Source organism: Musca autumnalis, unplaced genomic scaffold (assembly GCF_047663935.1).
Source record: "Musca autumnalis isolate F117 unplaced genomic scaffold, ASM4766393v1 scaffold_4, whole genome shotgun sequence".
In the NCBI taxonomy this organism is placed as follows: Eukaryota; Metazoa; Arthropoda; class Insecta; order Diptera; family Muscidae; genus Musca; species Musca autumnalis.
Genome location: NW_027411977.1, coordinates 58163559 through 58183058, shown reverse-complemented (window position 1 = coordinate 58183058; position 19500 = coordinate 58163559). Strand labels below are relative to the sequence as shown.

General features: G+C 36.5%; 1 protein-coding gene across 1 annotated transcript in view; it reads left to right on the top strand.

Annotated features, from left to right (window-relative positions):
- The window catches only part of LOC141404210 (neurotrimin-like), a 416440-nt gene that overhangs the window by 310288 nt on the left and 86652 nt on the right, over nt 1–19500 (top strand). The window lies entirely within an intron of this gene.

Here is a 19500-nt window from a genome sequence, read left to right as displayed (position 1 = left end):
CTGGCGGAAATTTTTTAGACTCAAAGAAGACTAAATAACAAATTTCCGATATTTCGATAAAACCTTTATAATATCGAACATCAAGAGGTACTCTTCTATGGGGGATATAGGAACACGCGGACCTATACTGATAATTCTCTTCTGGAGTATTTTATGACCCCGTGGGAGAATAAATAACAAATTTCAGTTTTCAGGTGGGATATCTACGTCACAACCTTCAGAATTATAAAAATCGGGAGGTACCGTTCTATGGCGGCTATATCGATACGTGGACCTATACCGACGAATTTCTGTCAGAAAGTCTTTTACCTCCAACAAAGACTAAATAACAAATTTCAGCCATTTCGGTGGGCAGCTATGGCCACATCCTTCAAAATACCAAAAATCAGGAGGTACCGTTCTACGAAGACTATGAGTCTTGGACCTATACCGAAAAATTTCAGGGAGAAAATTTTATACCCCCAACGAAGACTAAGTACCGTTATGCTTATTTTGTGAATTTTGCATCTGCATCTGTACGTAATATGTGTTGCTTGATGGCAACCCCTATAAACAGATGACAAACAACAAATGAGACAAAAATGTAAACAAATTTGTCAAAATCTGTGCTTCTGTGAAAATAAATAAAATGACATTCCCCACAAGTTTTCATGCGCTTTTTGCCATTTATTACGCAAATAATTCAGTTTTCATTCAAAACGATGGGTCTTTTCCATTCGTTTCTTTTTTTTTGTGACGTATTCGTTCGTCTGATTTTGTTACGAGAACCAAAAAATTACGAAAATCAAAGGCTTTCTTTTGCTTGTCACACGAATACAAAAGTCAATTGCTATGAAAACCAAATTGTGTTTTCGTTCATGAAATTGACGAACGAACGGGAAAAAACTTTTTACAAAAACAGGCTGTAAGTACAAAATTTCAGCCATTTCGGATTGATAATGAGGCTAAAATCTTCAAAATACCGAAAATCGGGTGTAACCGTTCTATGGGGCTATATGAATGCGTGGGCCTATACCGACAAATTTGATAGGGAAAGTTTAATACCACAAATGAAGACCAAATACCAAATTTCAGCCATTTCGTTTGATTACACTGTGCAGCAGCATTTTTGGGGGGTGGAAAATTTCATTTGGAGATGAAAGCCCTTGATGAGTATACTAAGAACCCAAAAGGAAATTTTCGCCATAGGTCAAGTTTCTGAGATATCGCGCGGTGAAGTTTTTGATTTTTTCCCTATAATACTTGGGAAAATAGCTCCATATCTCTGTTTGGCGTTGTTGTAGCATCGTTTTGAGGTGACATGTCTTCAGTCAAATCGATTGGCGAATCTTTTTGTAGAACATTTCATTCTTCTAACTCGATGCGTTTCATGTCCTTTTCGTCCTTTATTTCTTGAACCGTAGTGAAAGTACCACAAGATGCGATTTTTCAGCATCCAAATATTCTACAAAAATGTTGCTCAGAAGATTTTAGGTACGGTTCTCTTTGACAACTAATCAATTTTGTCCCGTTTTCATTGTCATTTTTGACATTTATTCGGACTTGGTTCAGAATTAAACTATGTTTTGTTTTTCTGTATATTCGTTATTGGTTATGCATAGGTATGTAGACATTACCTATGGGTATTGCTTATGTAGACATCTGGGGTGCTTTTGAATTAGTTACCACAAATAACTCTTGTATTGATGAACATGTTAATAACAAATTTTCTTGGAGGATAGATCCGGTTATCTCAGTTTTTGAACCGGATATTCCGACACTAAAACCGATTTTTCAACCGGTTTTAAGTAACCGATTAAGCTTAAATGTATACCATTAAAAAGCTTAAAGAGTTGTCAATCAAATTAAATTAATTCGCTTATGAAAACTTTGCTAGTTGCAGTTCTAGAACAAAAAAACCGTTTTCTTAAACCGTTTTTAAGAAAACTGTAAAAAATTCTTTTTAGCGACGAATGTCGATGAAGTTAATATGATGAACCCGGAAGGACAGTTTTGCCATAGGTCAAACTTCTGAGTTATGCCATGATAAAATGTCGCTATGTTTTTTGTCATGTAGGTCTGTATAGTTTGTCAAGAAATAATTCATTTCGCTATAACTCAGAAGTTTGACCTATGGCAAAACTGTCCTTCCGGGTTCATCATATTACCTTCATCGACATTCGTCGCTAAAAAGAATTTTTTACCCCCCAGCCTTTGATCTACATATATGCGCGTGCTGGACCGTTTTCTTAAAAACGGTTTAAGAAAACGGTTTTTTTGTTCTAGAACTGCAACTAGCAAAGTTTTCATAAGCGAATTAATTTAATTTGATTGACAACTCTTTAAGCTTTTTAATGGTATACATTTAAGCTTAATCGGTTACTTAAAACCGGTTCAAAAATCGGTTTTAGTGTCGGAATATCCGGTTCAAAAACTGAGATAACCGGATCTATCCTCCAAGAAAATTTGTTATTAACATGTTCATCAATACAAGAGTTATTTGTGGTAACTAATTCAAAAGCACCCCAGATGTCTACATAAGCAATACCCATAGGTAATGTCTACATACCTATGCATAACCAATAACGAATATACAGAAAAACAAAACATAGTTTAATTCTGAACCAAGTCCGAATAAATGTCAAAAATGACAATGAAAACGGGACAAAATTGATTAGTTGTCAAAGAGAACCGTACCTAAAATCTTCTGAGCAACATTTTTGTAGAATATTTGGATGCTGAAAAATCGCATCTTGTGGTACTTTCACCACAGTTCAAGAAATAAAGGAGGAAAAGGACATGAAAAGCATCGAGTTAGAAGAATGAAATGTTCTACAAAAAGATTCGACAATCGATTTGACTGAAAACATGTCACCTCAAAACGATGCTACAACAACGCCAAACAGAGATATGGAGCTATTTTCCCAAGTATTATAGGGAAAAAATCAAAAACTTCATCGCGCGATATCTCAGAAACTTGACCTATGGCGAAAATTTCCTTTTGGGTTCTTAGTATACTCATCAAGGGCTTTCATCTCCAAAAGAAATTTTCCACCCCCCAGACTTTGAGTTCCATTTTGTGTCACAGTGTTATTGTGGCCACAACCTTGAAAATACCGAAAATCGGGAGGTACCGTTCAATGAGAGCAATACGAAGGCGTGGACCTGTACCGACAAATTTCCGACCAACGAAGACTAAGTATCAAATATCAGCCACTTCGGTGTGATAATGAGACTAAATTACCGAAAATCGGGTGTTACCGTTCTATGGGGACTATGTGAAGACGTGGACCTTAGTTACTTACTTAGCTGGCCCATTACAGAACATTTGTTCCATGGACCGAACTAAGAAAATATTTGAAATTCTCTCGGAATACCGCGCTTTGTAATTTCTTGATCCAGTTGTTGGCGCCATCTATTCTTTGGCCTGCCAATTCTGCGTGCACCGCCATGTGACCCGAATTTATACGCCTTTTTAGCGGGTTCATCATCGCTCATTCTTATTATATGGCCTAGCCAACCCAATCGCTGCATCTCGATACGTTTAACTATAATGATGTCGTTTTATAGCAGATACAGCTCGTGGTTCATACGACGTTAATATTAACCGTCAACGCAGATTGGTCCGTAGATCTTTCGAAGAATTTTTCTCTCAAACACTCCAAGCACTGCCTTATCTGCTTTCGCAAGTACCCAGGCTTCGGAACCATACATCAGCTCGGGTAGTACCAGTGTTTTGTAAAGCGTTATTTTTGTTTGACAAGTTGTGGTTTTGTTTTTAAAGTGCTTACTTAAGCCAAAGTAGCATATGTTGGCCAATAAAATTCTTCTTTTTATTTCACAACTGATGTCGTTTGTTGTGTTTACGGCGGTGCCGAGGTATACGAAGTCTTTTACTACCTCAAAATTATAGGAACCAACTTCAACAGTTGGTCCGATCTCAATGGATGCCTTGCGCGTCGACACCATCAACTTGGTCTTCTCGCCGTTTACCGCCAGTCCCACTTTAGCAGATTCTCCTTCGACCTTCATAAAGGTATCGGTTACTTATTTTACTGACCGTCCCATGATATCTATATCATCAGCATAAGCAAGTAACATGTGGCTATTGGTGTAGATTGTGCCACTTCTTCCAACGTTCACACAAAAGGCTGTCTCATTACCTGAAACCTCTTTTGGTACAAAACTCTTCGGAGAGGTTCTTTCCTATTTAACTGAAGATCTTGTTTCAGTTAGAGTCATTTTACAAAGCCGAATGAGCTTTGCGGGGATACCAAATTCAGACATGGCTTGGAATACCTTTGAACGTAGCGGGCTGTCTAAGGCTGCTTTATAGTCGACAAAAAGGTGGTAGGTGTCGATCTGCATATCTTGGGCCTTCTCTATGATTTGCCGCAGGGTAAATATCCGTGGACTTGCCAGGTCTAAAGCCGCATTGGTATGGTCCAATTATATCGTTGACCATGGGCTATAGTCGTTCGCACAATATCCCTGACAATATCTTGTAGGCGATAGGGAGAAGACTTATGCCCCTATAGTTGGAGCATAAAGTCGTATATCCTTTCTTATGGACGGGACACAGGATGCTCAAGTTCCAATCGTCGGGTACGCTTTCTTCCTGCCAGATGGTGCTAACTAGCTGATGCATACACCTTATCAGCCTCCGGTTGCCTCCGGTTTTAAACAGCTCGGATGGTAGGCCATCAACTCCTGCTGCCTTATTATTCTTCAGCCGGTTTATTGTTGTCTTTACCTCATCGTGGCCGGGTGGTATTCATTCAGTACCATCTTCTGGGATTTGATCTGTAGTATCTTCGTCGACTTCGCTACTATTGGATACCAAGAGTTTGGAGAAATGCTCTTTCCATATGCTTAGCAAACTATCTGTATCAGTTACCAGATTACCTTGCTGGTCTCTACATGAGGATGTGCCAGTTCCAAAGCCATCAGTTTGATGTTTCACTATTTGGTAGAATTTTCGGACTTCATTCTATCTCCTGTACATCTCGATTTGTTCACACTCTCGCTTTTCCATCTCTCTCTTTTTCCTGCAGAAAAGAAGCTTCTCCTCTCTCCATAAGCAGTTGGGCCAGTTGAGTGGAATATGCTGTGGCTATCTGTTGTGATTGCAGCTTACCGATGTCCAACTTTCGTGTTGTGTCTGTTCGCACTTTGTTTGCTACGTTTAATCTGGTACGTACCTTTGCTGCAACAAGGTAGTGGTCCGAGTCTATGTTTGCACCACGGAACGATCGTAAAGCCAACACGCTTGATGCATGTCTTCCATCTATCACAACGTGATCAATTTGATTTCTTGTTCTATGATCTGGCGACAGCCAGGTGCCCTTATGAATATCGAGGTGATTAAATCTGGTACTGCTAACTACTTGTAGCTGCAAAGTCTATCAGCCTCATACCATTGTCAGATGTTTCACTGTGGAGACTGAATTTCCCGACTGATATTCTCCTTTCCAATTTTGACATTAAAATCGCCTAGTATAATTTGAATGTCATGTACAGGGCAACGGTTATAAGCTTCTTCTAAGCGATCGTAAAATATATATTTGGTCTGTTCGTCCTTGTCTTCAGTGGGAGTATGAGCGCAAATAAAGCTGATGCTGAAGAATTTTGCTTTTAATGTAATTGCAGCGAGTCTTTCATTCACTGGTGTGAAGCTGGAGACGAGATGTTTTAACCTCCGCCCAACTACAAATCCGCAACCAAACTCATGCTTTGTGTCATGGTAGCTATAATACAGTGCGTCACCTTTAGGTGTTGTTGTGACGCCTTTCCCGTTCCATCGTATTTCCTGTATGGAAGTAATGTCGGCCTTGTATTTTTCAAGTACATCTGCCAATGCGTAAACTGCACCTTCTCTATAAAGTGTGCGAACATTCCAGGTGCAGATTCGCAGATCATGGTCCTTAAAACGTTTTCGGGAGTCGTCAACTTTAGAGGGGTTTGTTTTTCTTTTCTTTCGTTATTTCATAGTAGGCTGTTTTTGCTAGGGGAGGTTTACTAATTCGACGCCCAAGCCCAAGTTTTTAACGTTCTTATAGGCACATGTTAACTCACTACCTTTAACGGGTGTTAAAGGCAGTTCCCCAAGTGACACAACGGGGTGGTCAGTGTCCACTTGAGATGAAAGAGGGACCAACATAAATCCTGGGCTTTGCCATGCTAAAGCCGGTCAGGACCGTTCCTTGGTATCTTCCATCCCCTACGTCTTTCCCAATCCATCGTATTTCCTGTATGTCTACCATAATATGGAGGGTATAATTAAAGTTATCATTCCCTTTGTAATTGAAATATTCATCGGAGACCCTATAAAGTATATATTCTAGATGAGGGTAAAATACTAAGTCGATATAACCATGTCCGTCCGTCAGTTGTAATCAAGATACAGCTCGCAATATTTAAGATAGAGCTTTGTTATCCGGTATAGAAGTTTATATTACTCCTAGGATGTTTGGTATTGCAAATGGAATATATTTTGAAGGTTTTAGCCTCATTATCGTTATTATGAAATTTGGTACTTAGTCTTTTATGAGGTATAAAACCTTCCCGCAAAAATTTGTCAGTATAGGTCCACGAATTCATATAGCCCCCACAGAACGTACCTCCCGATTTTCGGTGTTTTGAAGGTTGTAGCCTCAATATTCCTTAGAAATGGCTTAAATTTGGTATTTAGTCTTCGTTGGGGGTATTTAACTTTCTCCCAGAAACTTGTTGGTACAGGTCCAGTATAGCCCCCATAGAACGGTACCTCCGGTATTTTGAAAGTTTTGGCCTCAATATTCCACCGAAATGGCTAAAATTTTTTTTTTGGTCTTCATTTGGGGTATTAAACGCTTTATATGAAATTTGTCGGTAGTAGTCATCGCTTCATATAGCTTATATTGAACGGTAACATCTGATTTTCGGTATTTTGTTGGTTTTAGCCTAAGTCACACCGAAATGGCTGAAAATTGGTACTTAGTATTCGTTGAGGGCAAGCAAATTTCTCCCAGAAATTTGTTGGTATAGGTCCACGCCTTCATATAGCCCCATAGAACGGTACCTCCCAATTTTCGTAACTCTGCAGGTTATGACGTCCATGTCCCACCGAAAGACTGAAATTTGTTATTTAGTCGTCCATGGGGTTATAAAATATTCCAGAAGAGAATTATCGGTATAGGTCCACGGTTTCCTATATCCCCAAAATAAGCGTACCTCTCGATTTTCGGTATTTTGAAGGTTTTACCGAAATATCGGAAATTTCGTATTTAGTCATCTTTGAGTGTAAAAACTTTCTGCCAGAAATTTGTAGATATAGATGGCTGTTTTGATATAGTCCCCATAGAACGGTACCTCCCGAATTTCGGTATTTTGAAGGTTAGCCACATTGTTTTACCGAACTTGCTCAAATTTGGGTATTTTGAAATTTCTTCAAAACGAAAGGAAACTAATTATTCTATTTTACTTCAATACAACTCGTGGTGCAGGGTATAACAAGTTCCGCCTGGCCGATCTTAACGCCGTTCTTAATTTAGCCCCATACTAATTACTATTGAATCAAAGATCGCTAGGTTTGCACGGATTAACGTTAACCGATCGCCATAAAATGCCATATGTAAGAATATTGGATCAAATGGAAAAATTTAGGGTTGCTATCCCATCAAAGAAAAAAAAAAATAAATAAAATAGAAAATAACCTCTCTGAAAAGTTCTGTACCAAAAGAAGTTTCATACAAGGAGTCAGCCTTTCGTGTGATATCTTCAACATCGTGCTCTAGACGGTGATACGAGATGCAAACCTCAAAAGAAATGATACAATACACATCAATATCAACATGTTACTTGCTTATGCTGAAGGTATTAATAGCATGGGTCGACCAGTAGGATAAGTCACTAATACCTTTAAAAAGGTTAGAGAATCTGCTACATGAAACATGGAGTTTGGTGCTAAATAAGTGTCTATAATCCCTTAAAGCAGTGTTGTAACGGTGGCGTATGCATTTTAATGGGATATTGTCCATTACTCATTCGTACCATTGAACCAAGGAACATTTTCTTAAAATCAGATTTTGTTCACATCTATTGAATCTAACTAAGGGTTTTTTGTTTTTGTAATGTGCTAAAGAGTTGAAAAATTCATTTATTTTTACATTGAATATTGGAATAGATGTTCTAATGCCTCTGAAATTGGCATGCCTTATATTTACTTCCAACGTATTTTTTCACAGTTATCTCATGGTGAAATTTTCCTGAAAAATATCGTAAAATGTTTTGAAATTTCCCAATAATTTAATGCAATAAATTGACAATTGTGTTCTTTTTATTCTCATGTGCATTCATAAATTTTATTTGCGCTGAATATAATTTTAATACACTCTTGTAGTACGCAATAAACCATAAATTTTTAACTGTTGTCAGTATCGGTGTGATTTTAATTAAATGTTAATAATGCCATCAATGCAACAAAAATGTTTAACATAAATCATACAATGATTTATTAATGGCATATCTACTGTTTCATATTCCAAATAGATATTCTATTTATCACAAAAGTCCATACATACATACATATTGACATCATTGTAATGAAATAATTAATGTGCGTACCATAGAAAGGGTAACGGATAAATAGAGCATAATTTGATATGACCGAAACTAATTCTGATCACAAAAGAGTTACTTTTACCCAAATCAAACATCAAATATCGCTATTATGGAAGTACAATACAATTCAGCATTTATTACTACACTACATACTAATAACAAAATAAAGTATACTAGCAAAATGCGGAAATGGAATAATATACAAATCTTTATAAGCAAGTAAAAAAGTATCAGAGATATACCCTCAGCCAGTTTAATTTGAAACACTTTTTTCCAAAAAATACTTCATACGGACAGAAATGTGGATTAGGATTAAAGTTCAAAAGGAATGGTATGTCAGTCCATTCCGTTTGGAATTGGATTCCACGGAAAACATAATATCCCTAAGGAGAAAAAAAATTTAGACAAATATTGCGATATCCAATTTGGTAGCTCCGTTCAAGAGATATCGTGCATACCCTTTTAGTGACATTCTTTAAATATTGAGGTGAAGTATCCGGTACTTGTTGAAACTGAAACTAAGTTTGTACAGAATATAACGAAGGCCAAATTTTGCACCAAATCGGTTGATCAGTTCGAGAGTTATCGTGTTTTCCAGTCACTACATATGGTGCCATATGGTTTTTTTACACCTTTTGGGCTGTTTTCTCAAGAACTAAGGACTTGCCCCTGAAAAAACTTGTACGGTCTTAAAGTAGACTTTTATGTGAGAGGTACACGAAGGTGTAGACAAATAAAATCCATATTCGAAAGTGATCTATAACTTGTAGATATGTTAGGATATGTAAAGTATGGACCAAATCGGTCACTCCCATCAAGAGTTATCGTGCGCACAATTTTTCCGAACATTTTTGAACTTTTGTGGGGGTGGTACCTGTAGGACTGGACCTGCAACTTGCAGGCTATTTTCTCAGGAACTATGCACTTGCCCTGATGGAACTTGTTCCGTCGTATAGAGGGTAGTGAATACAAGTTACTACAACAAAAATCAAAGCGATTTTATAACAGTCCCTAAACTGAACTTTTTCGAAATTTTGTGTGGGAGGTACCCGAAGGAGTGCACCGATTGGGTCCATATTGGAACCCCATTTAACTCTGGTAGAAATATCACGATGTGCAAAGTATGTACCAAATCGGTTGCTCCCATCAAGAGATATGGTACGCACAAGTTTTCAGAACATTTTCGAACATTTGTGGGGGAGGTACCGGAAGGAGTAGACCGATATAACCCATCTTCGTACTTAAACTAAGTTTGGACAAATTTTGGACCGAGTCGGTTGATCCGTTCGAGAGTTATCGTGCTCTCCAGCCAGCAAGACAGACGGGCGGACATGGCTAAATCAACTCCAAATTGTCTGAAACGGATTTCGTCCAAACATACTTGGGGTCTAAAACCATTATTTCGATGAGGCACATTTTGCCCGTATGTACTTTCACCCACGTTAGCATAAATACTGAGGGTTTAAAATCAAATGCCGTTATAACCCAACTTAGGTTTTTATGGAAAGAAAATTTAACCACGCCCACTTTTTTCAATTTTCAATTTAAAATTTTCAGCAAAAACTACTGATGGGAGACTTAATATGAAATACCTTTCTTTTGAACGAAACAAAGCACTCTGGCTGATACCTCAAACAAATTTTGGTAATCACATAAAAGCTCATGCATGCACCTTATCATTTTCCCGACACCTGTTTTGAACGGTTAGGAAGACAGGTCATCAGCTCCGACAGTTATTCTTGTTCCCCAGCATACTGATAAAGAAAATCTGGTTACTGATACCCAGAGTAACCAGATTTTCTTTATCACGGAGTCCCCCCTTCCTCACTCCAAACTGAGTGGAGAAAGCTAATGCAGCTTCTCGTAAGAACGGCGTTAAGTTCGGCTAGGCCGAACTTGTCATACCCTCCGCCACGATTTGTATTGAAGTAAAATGGAGCAATTACTTTCCTTTCGTTCATGAAGAACACTAAACACCAAATTTCAGCAAGTTCTGTAAAATAATATGGCTAACCTTCAAAATACCGAAATTCAGGTGGTACAGTTTCATGGGGGTATATCAAAACGTCCATCTATTCCTACAAATTTCTAGCTGAATGTTTTGGACTCAAGGAAGATATATTTCCTGTTTCCGACAAATTTCTGAGAGAAATTTGTATACCCCCAACGAAGACTAAGTATCAAATTTCAGCCATTTCGGTGTGATAATGAGGTTAAACATTCAAAATACCGAAAATCGAGTTGTTCAGTTCTATGGGGGCTATATGAAGGCCTAGACTTTTACCGATAAATTTCATATGGAACGTTTAATGCCCCAAATGAACACCAAATATCAACTTTCAGCCATTTCGTTGGAATATTGAGGCCACAAACTTCAAAATACCGGAAATACGTTGGTACGTTACATGGGGGCTAAGGCGTGTACCTATACTGACAAATTTCAAATGAAACCTTTAATACCTCAAACGAAGATCAAATACTTAATGTCAGCAACTTCGGTGTGATAATGAGGCTAAAACCTTCAAAATACCGAAAATCGGGTGCTTCCGTTCTATGGGGGCTATATGAAGGCGAGGACCTTTAACGACAAATTTAATATGAAACGTTTAATACCTCAAATGAAGACCAAAATTTCTGTCATTTCCGTGGACATTTGTGGCCACAACCTTCAAAATACCGAAAATCGGGAGATACCGTTCTATGGGGCTATATCAAAACGTAGACCGATATAGCCCATTTGCAATAATAAGCATCCTAGGAGTAAAAGAGACTTCTATACCAAATAATATAGCTCTATCTTAAAAATTGCTAGCTGTATCTTGATTTCAACAGACAGAATGACAAATTCAATTATACCCTCCATATTATGGTGGTGGGTATTAAAATTACTACTGATCTTGGATGCTCCTAAAGGTGCCGTGACATAACTCCCAACGGACATAACTCCCAAAACGATTTTGGAAGCTATATAAAAGATTTTTGTAAAAATATTCAAATGACTTTCTGGAAAACCAAAAGCGCCGCAGCCAAAGATATTTTTGAAAAAATCGCGCGTTTTTTACAAAAATATTTTCAGAAATTAGGAAGATAAAAAGTTTTTGTAAAGATATTCAAATACTTTCTGGAAAACTAAAAGCGCCGCAGGCGAAAATATTTTTGAAAAAATCGCGCGATTTTTTACAAAAATATCTTCACAATTTATGAAGATAAAAGATTTTTGTAAAAATATTGAAATTACTCTCTGGAAAAATAAAACCGCCGCAGCCAAAAATATTTTTGAAAAAATCGCGCGATTTTTTACAACAATATTTTCAGAATTTAAGAAGATAAAAAGTTTTTGTAAAGATAATCAAATACTTTCTGGAAAACGAAAGGCGCCGCAGACGAAAATATTTTCGATTTTCTTAACAAATATTTTCACAATTAAAGAAAATACAAACATTTTGTAAAAATAAGCAAATACTTTGAAAATCGCTCCATTAAAATATATAATTTTTGATCACTATCCAAATTAATAAAAAATTGTATTAACATGTCTATATTGAAAAATTTAAATAATTATAATGTACACAAAATATCTTAGTCGAATAACGTAGTATAGTAAAAATTCTGATGAACTGCTACTTACAAAATTTCGTTTTCAAATAGTTTTATGAAATCAGGAGGATTTTGTGGATACTTGGGCATTGGTTGGCACTTAGACATTTTCAAATGTATAATTCCGCTTACATTCTAGCTTCCACTCTATAATTTATAACAATTTTTGTAATCATTAATTTCAAAATTAGGCAAAGAAATAATTTTGAAATTAAGAAAAAATAGTTGGGAGTTATGTCCGCAATCTTTTTGGGAGTTATGTCCGGTTTGCTTCACGGACATAACTCCCAACGAATTTTGGGAGTTATGTCCGTGGGAGTTATGTCCGGACACCGCTCCTGAGCTTTATCAACGTTTACAAAGTGTTAATTGTTTAACCCTCTCTATTAAAGCAAAATACATGCTTAATACCTGCACGTCATAAAATACATTAAAAATTGAATAAAATTGATATTATAAACGGTCGCCATAACGCAGTTTACTAAAATCCATTTCACAACCTTACATAATTCATAATCCATGTCATGGCATTGTGATAAATAATGAAGTTTTGCGGTTGGTTGTTATGTCCAATTCAATTTGCTGTTTTATATTTAATTTGAGATATTAAAGATATTAAACCTTGCATACGTATGTATGTACGTTTTTCAATATGGATTGGAGATAATGAGCCAAGTCAGTATCAAAGTTTGTTTTATTGCATATACATTTTCAATAAATATCTATTATTTACATTATTTTATATTTATTTTTTCAAAAAAGGATTTTATTTAAGCAGTTATTAAATATATATACATTCTTAATATTTGCAATATTCAAGGAAACTTTAGTGAAGTGTATTTTCCTGCTTGGCATTTCGTTCCGGTATTCCAGGAAACTGAGTGTTCACAAATTCCAAGCATTTTATGAACTATTTGAAGTGTTTTCATTTCCGTTGAAAAAAATACTCTCGATTCTGTACAACAAAATGGAAGTATTTACAGTACATATATATGTTTTATTAATAATCGTTATGGGAACGTGAAAAACGACGAATGACTTCATTGAATGCTATTCATCTGTAACTAGCAATTAAATTGACTGCATATAGATATATAAAATTTCTTTACGGTTAAAACTAAAAGGGTATAAAAACATGCAAATTATACTGTTGAATGGTTTCTGTCGTGGTATACTAATACAAGGAAAATTCGTGGAATCTTTTGATAATAATGTGCTCACAAACATACAGCTTTTAAAATTTTTAAATGAGAATGTGAAAATAAAAGCAAAATTTTTATTTTGTTTAATATTTAACAAATCGAATTCTATTATTGCAGCATAACTCTAAGGGTAAATTGAAATTCATGAATTGTATTTAAACAAGTAAAAGGGGGCTATAGTCGTACGGGACCGACCATGTGATACCCTACACCATTTCTCCTGGGAACTAGTTTTCCAGAATTTATTTATATGATTGCGAATTCTCCCTTGTTAATTCGGGATGTATGTTTGTTTGTATGCATGAGTGCGACACGTTATATATTATTTTCACTATTTCGTAATGGAAAGACGGAAAAATACCAAACGCATTTAGAATTAGCTTCTGGTGACTTTATTCGATTCGATCAATGAAAGAGATCAATATTTCGAGGTATTACATTACTTCTAATCAAAGATAAGATACAGTCAGTTCATAGTCCCAATTTCAACTTCTATATATAAAAAATGGTAAAACCTAGGAAAAGTTCGTAAAGGTCAATCTTCACAGCTACGACATTTGCTCTAATCCCATTTAAATCCTAAAAAACCTAAAAATGTGAACTTTGATAGCGATCAATATAAAAAACGCTCCGCTTTTTTGTGTTTTTTTTTTACTTTTTTCATCTATGAACATTGCAGTTTCAGAATCCGCAAAAAACTTCCCAGGTGTAAGCACCTTCCATTTTAAGTTCGTTCAGGCACATCGTGATGTTAAACAGTAGCTTCTTTTTCTTACTGCTACATTGATATAATTTGCATCAAGTGAGAGGTCAAGAGTTGGTTTTCTAGATTAGTTTTCGTAAGTTGTCCGAATATGCCCCAGGAATTTAAATTACTGATTAAAAATTAAATTTGGTTATTTTTTCCATAAAAAATATGGTCAATTTTACACGGTAAATACTATCCGATCATTATCAACAGTTACTGGCACTATCCTTGACCAAAACTATTACCTCGTGCAAACATTTGTCAGTATTGTCGATCTATAGCGTGATTAAGGTTACACTACCCACAATTAAAACTGAGGGATCTCTGTATAAGCATAATTAGCATCAATGGATAGGTCAATCGTTCCTCTTCCAGAAATAATGATATAGTCAGTTACTTCTCTGTCGTAAATCCAAACCTTACATAAAATCTCGCGCCGATAAGACTACAATTACGACCTACAGAGCCTATACAAAATTGGATAAAAATTTAATTTTTGGTCCATTTCACCCATTAAATATTTTTTTTCGATCATCGCCAAAAACCATAGACCTAAAAAGGCCACAACGCGTGGATTTCTAAAGAAATTTCTGGAGACCTCGAAAGGCCACAAGGCGTAGATTTTCCAAAGAAATCTCTAGAGACCTCAAAGACCACAAGGGGTGGATTTTTAAAAAAATTCTAGAGACCTCAAAAAACCACAAGGCGTGGATTTTCTAAAGAAATTTCTAGAGACCTCAAAGGGCACAAGGTGTGGATTTTCTAAAGACCTCAAAAGGCCACAAGGCCTGCATTTTCTAAAGACCTCAAAAGGCCACAAAGCCTGGATTTTCTAAAGACCTCAAAACGCCACAAGGCATGGATTTTCTAAAGAAATTTCTGGATACCTCAAAAGGCCACAAGAGTTTAGAAATCGATTTTCCTGGTCAAAACTCCAATTTGTTCCCGTCGCCGATCCAGATACGGGATTCGACAGTATCATAATGAAACTTGTTGAAGATATTGGAATGTGTGGGCGTGGCGTACTCCTAAAGGCGACAATTTTCGCCCATTTGGAAAATTTGGAATGTTTGCAAATTATTGGAGAAAGAAAAATCTATTGCTCGGAAACTAAAATAAATATGGTGTTTATTGATAGTAGGTAAAATTGTTGGCTTTAGGATCCGTTTTAATAAATTACCGAAGCGTGGAATTCCAAATTTGGTAGAGTATAACATTAAGGGGACAATATGGAACAGAGTTTTGTATTTTTTATACCCGAGAGTGTCGCCTTTAAGTCCATATATAATTTTGTACCCTACCCTTTCAAGGGAGACTTCTCTCATATCAATGACTGCATCCCGATTCATATTAGCTCAATCATATAGCACCTACTGTTTATCGCCGAGTCCGAACGGCGAGTTCCTTCTGGTATGTTTGTGGAGCAATTATATATATTACCCATACCTTTCCGACCATTTAATTTTTTTTTAAATTTATTGAAATTAAATTCGTAAAAACATGTGTTTTTCTATATCGTTAACCATATGAATTATAGACTTTTTACACAAGTGAGTAAAACATGGAAATATGCATGGATATTGAAATAGATTAATTCGCTGTATCCAAAATCGGATGCGCATCAAGAGATTTTAAGTAATTCGCGAATGACAGGCTTTTTTTGAATGATTGTAATTTCAATATTCTTATTTCAATATCTTAATTTCCTATCCTTATAAGTCATCACAGTAAGCAACTAAGCTTTCGTGATTGTAAACCATATTTTTTGATGAAGTTTTAGCAGAATACATTAATTATTGTACATTAAATATGTATAGACTCAGCATTTATGCTAACGAGGGTATATACACTTTCTTGCGGGCAAAGTGTGACTCATTGAAATAATGGTTCTACACCCCAAATATGTTTGGACGAAATCCGTTTCAGACAATTTGGAGTTGATTTAAGCATGTCTGCCTGTCTGGCTGGAGCGCACCATAACTCTCGAACGGATCAACCGATTTGGTCCAAAATTTGGCATTCGTAATATTTGGGTTATATCGGTCCTCCCTCACAAAAGTTCAGAAAATTTGTGCGCACAATAACCCGTGAAGAGAATAACCAAGCGGGTCCATACTTTGCACGTCGTGAAATTTCTACGAGGCTTAGATAAGGTTCCAATATGGACTCAATCGGTCCACTCCTTTGTGGACCTTCCACACAAAATTTCGGAAAAGTTCAGTTTAGGACCTGTCCCCGATTCGCTTTGATTTTTGCGACTACTCTTTAAGAGAGTGACCGATTTGGTCCATACTTTAGACATCCTTATATACCTGCCAGATATATATCATGTTGGAATATAAACTATATTTGTCCATGCCTTCGGGTACCTCCCACACAAAATTTCGGATAAGTTCACTTTAAGATCTGCTCTCGTATCACTTTGATTTTTGTTGTAACAACTTGTATTCACTGTCCGCCATACAACGGTACAAGTTTCATCTGGGCAAGTTCTACTTCCTGAGAAAACAGCATGAAAATGCAAAAAAAAACCTTATGACACCGTGAGTATTGGTTGGAGCGCAAGATAACTCTCGAAAGGATGTGCCGATTCGGTTAAAAATTTGGCCTTCGTAATATTTTGTCCAAACTTAGTTTAAGTTCGAAGACAATCCATATCGGTCCACAAAAGTTCACAAATTCACAAACTTGAAGTGAATGACCGATTTGGACAATACTTTGTACATCCTAATATATCTACCGGATATCGATATAGATTTGAATATGGACTATATTTGTCCACTCCTTCGGGTACCTCCCACACAAATTCACTTAAAGACCTGCTGTCGAATCACTTTGATTTCTGTTGAAGCAACTTGCATTCGATGCCTCAATTATGACGGTAAAAGTTTTTTCTTAAGAAATTAGCCCGAACGATTTAAACAACCACTATGGCACCATATGATCAACCAATTCGGTTCAAATTTTCGCATTCGTAATATTTTGTCCAAACTAAGCTTACGTTCGAATTTCTGGTACTTCCCATCAATACTTAGATATGTCACTAATTTGCTATGTACTATATCACTTAAATAGGGCAATCAATTTAGTCCAAACTTTGGAACTCCTAATATTTTTGTTCACATTTAGTTCAACTTCTAACATGGCCGATATCGATCTTCTTCTTAGGGCACCTCCCCCACAAAAGTTCTACATTTGTGTCTAAGTGCTGTTTAGGGTATGTTCGAAGATCCTTTTCAAATGTATACCGATGCTGTTCGTTGTGGTCCTGTTTACAGCGAAATTGTGTTTTACGTGGACAAGTCCATGGGTCCTGGCATACTGGTCCAAAAGTTATATGATGACCCACTGAAATGACTAGTGGGCGTTATATCTATCGAAAAGATATGACTTCCAAAATAAGATCCACTTCCATAATGGACTATGTCGGTCCATTCCTTTAAGTGCCTCCTCCGCAAGACATCTATACCTTTTGCACATATCGGATTTCAAACCAACATATTTGATGTGCTCTCAAACAAAATTTATTTATTTTTACTATATAATTTTTGGATTCTCAACAAATATTTAATGGTGTTGCAAACGGAATTATATATTTTATATAGCGCACATCTTATGGTGGAGGGTATAAATTTGAATAATGCATCTACAAGTTTGAAAATGCCGCAAATGGGCCGTACTTCTTCTACGGGGGCTACATTGAAACGTGCATCTACATATGCACACAACCCTCTGTTAGTTTTATACCCATATCGTATACTAAATACACAATTTTAACAAATTCGTTTAGTTAATGGGCTAAACCCTTCAAAAATCCGCAGATATGTTCTATGGGTGCTATATTAAAACGTGAAAATGTAGCGACAATTTTTGCAGGAATGTTGCAACGAGGACTATATACCTTGAAAATAGCGAAAACGGGTCGTATCGTTCTATGGAGGCTATATTAAAAAGTGGAATGTTGTAAATCTTCAACAAAGACCAAATTTTCCCTTACTACAGGTAAGTGGCTAAACCTTCAAACAGCCGAAAATTTGGATATACCGTTCTATGGCAGCTATATAAAAACTGACAAACTCCCGTGGAAAAGTTGTGTGGCCTTAAAGAAAACTAAATAACAAATTTCAGCCAATACTAAAAAAAGTGCCGAAAATCGGGATGCACAGTGGTCTTACTTGTACGGAAAGGAGTTAACGCCTCGAAATTTTAAACATAGTTTTATAACGAGCCCAAAAGGGAGAATTGCAAATTTAATGGATGTAGGTCCAAATTTGTGTGTAGCCCCCATGTAAAGGTTCCCCACAGTTTTTTTATATTTTAACGATTTTTGCCAAATTTTCCAGTCGATTTGGCTGTTATTTTGCATTTTGTGTTCTGAGGGAACAACATACCACCTTGCAAGAACTGTACAATTCACGTTTAGGTATAGCTCCCATATAAACGTTGGCTGTAATTTTGTATTTTGACTTCGGAGGGAAGATCATACGTCCGTGCAAAAAATGTTCAATATAGGTCGAAGTTTAGGTATGGCTCCCATATAAACGTACCTCCCGATATTCGGCAATTTGACGATTTTAGCCAAATTTTCCAACCGATTTGGCTGTAATTTTGCATTTCTAGTTCCAAGGAACACCATACCTCCTTGCAAAAAATGATCAATATAGGTCCACGTTTCGGCATAGCTCCCATATAAACGTACCTCCCGATTTTCGGAATTTTTGCGATTTTTCAGGCGTTATATAAGGGGAATAACTTTTAGGGTGGCCGATGATGGCAGCTGGATTTCTTTTTATCGTAAACTAGAGACTTCCCCTTATTTTAGAAAAAATATGGACTTGCTCTTAAATAAATTTATAGCAATGATATTAAAAATAGCACAAAAAGTCATTTACTATGTGGAAAGGGTATTATAAGTTTGTTTTGGTAAAAAATCATGTAACGCCGCGAAATATTCGTCGGAGACCCCCAATGTGGTATACCAATCTTCATATATCGGCGAGATAAAGCGATTTTGACATGTGTGTCCGTCTGTCCATTATAAATTGTAATCAAACTCCAGGCCGCAATTACGGTCCGATCGTCACGAAATTTGGTATGGAGATCTGTTTCACATCACAATATTCTAATTGGTGATGATCGTGAAATATTTAGCGGGTGAAATGGACAAAAAACTTAATTTTTATACGATTTTGTAGCGGCTCTGCAGGTCGCAATATTAGTCCGATTAACGCGAAATTTTAAATAAGGTTAGAGTATATGACAATGAAGAAACTTGAAATTTGAGGTGGTCGATCAGATCCTGAGATAATGGTCAAAATGTACCAAAACCCCTGCCGGTTCCAACTAAAATTACAAATCAGAAAAATAATTCTC